This window comes from Notamacropus eugenii, chromosome 1, assembly GCF_028372415.1.
Source record: "Notamacropus eugenii isolate mMacEug1 chromosome 1, mMacEug1.pri_v2, whole genome shotgun sequence".
Taxonomy (NCBI): domain Eukaryota; kingdom Metazoa; phylum Chordata; class Mammalia; order Diprotodontia; family Macropodidae; genus Notamacropus; species Notamacropus eugenii.
Genome location: NC_092872.1, coordinates 613,506,783 through 613,511,465, shown reverse-complemented (window position 1 = coordinate 613,511,465; position 4,683 = coordinate 613,506,783). Strand labels below are relative to the sequence as shown.

The window sequence follows — 4,683 nt, the reverse complement described above, 5'->3', positions numbered from 1 at the left end:
CTGTGCTTAGGTACTTAATTTTTAAAAGTACATTTTATTAATGCCTTTTGTGTTAATATCAGTCAATTCATATATATCACATACTTTGAACTTTTTCTTGTGTTTTAATATTTCTTGTTTCTTCATGGAGTCATTTTTTTCCATTTAACTCATTCCAATTTTTAAGTGTTTCAAATCTTGAGTAAGGTGTACAGCTATCATCTGTTCTAAGGTATAACTTCCTCCCTTGTTAGTCTATTTTTTGTTTCTTTTCTTCTCAGCGCTGTTCTAGTCCTCACAACCAGGACAATATTTTCTCTGAACCTCTAGTTGGACTTGGAGATTCTGGGTTTGCTCCTGTGCTTCTCTGTGTTTTCTTGTAGTTTTTTGTTTACTCATATCTCCAGCCCCAGTTTCTGGATTGAAAGCTTGTGCTCGAGACAAATTTGGTTCCTGTGCTCCTGGATGGTGTGGGTAGGTTGTGTTTGCTCCTGAGTTCCACAGTAATGATTAGGCCATGTTTTCTGAAGCATGTAGCTGACTTTGTCTCTTGCTGTGGTTCAGGTCCATTTTGCCTAAATGCTGGATTGAGCTGTGAATTCCCTTTTATTCTGGGCTGCTTGGATACTGGTCTGGTATAAGGTCTCTGAATTACCTTTGCTGCATTGGATAGCTCCATTTTCTGCTACAGGCCGGGAGTGTCTTATATTTCTTTCATTTCTCCTAACTTACCTCTACTCCACACTTCCCAAGCATTTTGGCAGTCTTTTTGCGCAGTCTTATGTTTGTCATGATATTAGTTTTCTTTGCAATTGTTCCTTCTGGAGCATTGTTTTTTCTTTGGTGGAGGGAGATTTAAATGTGTTTTATTTTAGACAACCTACATGACATGTTTTTAAAAACAATGTCTCCACTCCAAACAAATCAAGGTCAAAAGTAAATGAACACAGCTCAAGATGACATCAGTCCAAGTCCTGGTGTTGTATAGATGACAAAAAGCAGCAGCCAGTTGTGATAACAAGATGATCCAAAGTAATTAGATGAATTTAATATTTCTCCATTTCTAAGCCATCCTTAAAGAGAATCACAAATGGAGTCACACCATCCTCACAGAAGTCCAAGAGAGCCACCATGAAATCTGGATTCATGGTTTTACCTATGAAGAACTGATGGTTGGGTTTTTTTTTAATTAGCAAGGATATGTTTGATTTATTTTGCAGCTCCCATCATAAAAGATTTTATTCTGTCTTCTGTTCTTCAAGTCTGCCTTTTGTTGATTTCATGTAGTCTTTGATGTACTTTTTGTCAGACTCTTTTATGAAACTAGTTTCTTACAGAGGATGGTTCATTACTATATCAACTCCAGTGATTACAGTAACATCTGTTCTTCACCCTCAGCACCTTCAGCAGAGGCATTTCCACTGATGAGTGAATCATCAATGGTACCCTCTGTCCCATAGACCATCTTCCCCTTCACAGCCAGGCACAGCCCATTCACAATCTCCCAGATCTTGTAGATGGTGAAGAACATCTCATCATGGCTGATGAGGTCTTGGTAGCTGATTATGGCAGCAGAAAGAGGGAAGCTAAGCTGACTGGTGCCATGCAGCCTGAGAGGAATTTGTGTGGGGAGGAAGAAGGAATTAGAAAAGCCTTCTGGTGCATTTTTAAAACTTTATTGGAATGTTTTTTGGGAAATTGGATTCATCTAGGTCCTAACCCTGCCATCTTCTCATTCTCCCTGAACTGCCTCTTGTAAAAAAAGTTAAAATATCTGATTCAGTGTCCATGTCTAAAAATGCTTTCAGCACTTTATCCTAGTACTTGTCCACCTCCCTCCATGAAAAAGGTAGGTAGGATAAATTATTATTCTTTGAGAGCTTTACAGGTTTTTCAGTTACCCAGAGTTCAACTTGTTTTAAGTGATCCTTTCATTTATAATGGTCTAGTCATGTATATTGTTCTCTTGACTCTACTGTTTATTTCTCATCAGTTCTTACAAACCTTCCCATGTTTCTTGGAATTTCCTCATGAACATCATTTCTAACTACAATGAAATCCCCCACTACATTCATATTCCAAAGTTGTTTATTTGTTTCACCAAAGGATGAGTGCCTACTTTGGTTTCAGTTCTTTGCTAACACAGAGTTCTGCTATTAATATTTTGGTATATATTAGACCTTCATTTTTTTTTTTACTTCCTCAGTGTACATGCTCAATAGTAGCTTGGCTGCATCCTAGAGTATGGACATTTTAGTCACTTTTTTTTAACATAATCTCAAATTGAAATGCAGAATGCTTAAACCACTTCGTAGCTCCCTCAGCAGTTCATTGATGTGCCTATCTTCTCACAACCCCTCCAGCACTGACTGTTCTGATCTTTTATCATCTTTACCAGTTTCCATAGTATGAGGTGATACCTCAGGGTTTTTTAAATTGTGCAGTTGATTTTTCTAACCTGTCTGAGAGACACTGTAAGTATCCCCACTTAAACTTCATCTTATTAGATTCAGTCCAACGTGCTTCTCAGTAGAGATCTTTTCAGATCCCAGTTCTGTCATCTGATGTATTAGGTATTCCTCTCAGGTTCATATCCTCTGCAAATTTGATGAATATGTCATCTAAGCCCTCTCCCAAATTATTGATAAAAAAATTTTTTTAACAGAACAGGACCAAGGACATATGCCTGGGGCACTTGACAAGAGATGTCCCTCCAGGTTGACATTAATCACTGCTCTATGGGTCCAGTCATTTAACTAGCTTAAATTCTCCTAGCCACATCGTCTCTTTTTTTATTTTTCTTTTTTTTAATTTTATATTATTTTTCATTTTTAACACAGTTCATATCACATAAAACAATTCCAACTTTTGGTCAGGTGATATTTCTTTTTAAAGCATTTACAATATAGACCACAAAAGAATTTTTTTTAAATATTAACCAACTGAAACATAAATAATATTTATGTATGCTAACTTCACAAGCCCTTGACCTGATTGTCTTCACAGTATTACTAAGAATTAAAGGACCCTAACTTATTGTTGTTGGTCTAAAGTCCTAAGCCTAACAGCTTAATCTTAGACTTAACCTCAGATGTTCCCCTACCAACAATCTATAATTTAATAGATCTGGTAATAAGCTTACAAACCTCTTGACTATAGGAAATTGCCACTAAGAGTAGGGACATTGCAGGGAACCAATATCTCCCCAACTTCATGTCAGTTCCACGTAGGAGTAGATTGTCAACTTGCATTCAGTCAGGCTTAAAGTCTGCCAGGTGTCAGTGGGAAAAGTGAGTCAGGAGAATCCTACCCTAGCCCAGGCTTAACAGTTGCTCTCCCATCCTTCCCATGAGACCACCTTTTTTCAGTTCATACCAGCATCTCACAGGCTTACTGGCATCATGGATTGGAGACTCAGACTACCTTTCTTGCTGTCCATACCTGGAGTTAGACCCAGAAGAACAGTCACTTAATAGTCCCATAGTATCTTAAAATAGCAAGTTCCAATAATCAGGTTTCAAATATGACTATAATTTCACTTTGGCTAAGGAACACCTTTTGAGGCAAGTCTTAAGTGGCTTACATGCCTTTTTATACCTGTTCTAGTTCCCGATTAAATAACAATCATAAAATCAAATTTACCATTAAAACCTTAACTTTTCCATCAATGCCAAATTTTACCCGAGGTTACCTGCCTCTAGGAAATTTAGACTAGAATTCTTTTCCCCAAACTAAAGATGCCTTTGATTTAGTCTCAGTAATTAATTCAATCAATTGTTTTAATATTAATTGCTTTTACATCACTTTGTAACATGTTCAATTTTCTCCCCATCTCTCCCCTCCCCCCACTTCCTAATATCTTGCATTCTGATGACCCCTTCCCTCAATGTACCCTCCCTTTTATCACACTCCAACCTTCCCTTTTCCCCATCTTCTCTCTTTACTTGTAGGGCAAGATAAATTTCTATACCCTATTCCCTGTGTTTCTTATTTCCCTTATTTCTCAATATTCGTTTCTAATACTTTGAATTCCAACTTCTCTCCCTTCCTCCCTCCCTACCCATCCCCACTGAGAAGGCAAGCAATTCAATACAGACTAAATATATGTCATTTTGCAAAAGACTTCCATAATAATCATGTTGTGTAATACTAACTATATTCCCGTCTATCCTACTCTATCTTCCCTTATTTTTTTTATTTTTTATTCCCTCATTTTACCTTGTCCCTTCCCAAAAGTGTTTATTTCTAGTTACTCCCTTCTCCCGTTTGCCCTCCCTTCTATCATTCCCCTCACCCCACTTGTCGCCTCCTGCCCTGCTTTCCTGTAGTGTAAAACAGATTTTCATACCGAATTTAGTGAGCATGTTATTCCCTCTTTCAGCCATCTGTGGAGAGAATAGCTTCACTTTTCCCCTCTCCCCTTCTCCCTTTTCTCTTTCATTGAACAAGATTTTTCTTATCTCTTTATGAATTAAAGCCTGCCCCATTCCATTTCTTCCTTTCTCCTCCCAATATTTTCCTCCCTTACCCCTTAATTTTAATTTTAATTTTTTGTGTGTGGATATCATCCTTCTGATTCAACACAACCTGTTTCTCTCTCTCTCTCTCTCTCTCTCTCTCTCTCTCTCTCTCTCTCTCTCTCTCTCTCTCTCTCTCTCTCTCTCTTCTCTCTCAATATATGTGTGTGTGTGTGTGTGTGTGCAT

The 4,683-nt window shown here is 37.8% G+C and overlaps 1 pseudogene; it reads right to left on the bottom strand.

Annotated features, from left to right (window-relative positions):
* Window positions 1–894: 894 nt before the first annotated feature.
* Window positions 895–1,540, bottom strand: LOC140527928 (translationally-controlled tumor protein-like; annotated as a pseudogene).
* Between the last annotated feature and the right edge of the window lie 3,143 nt (window positions 1,541–4,683).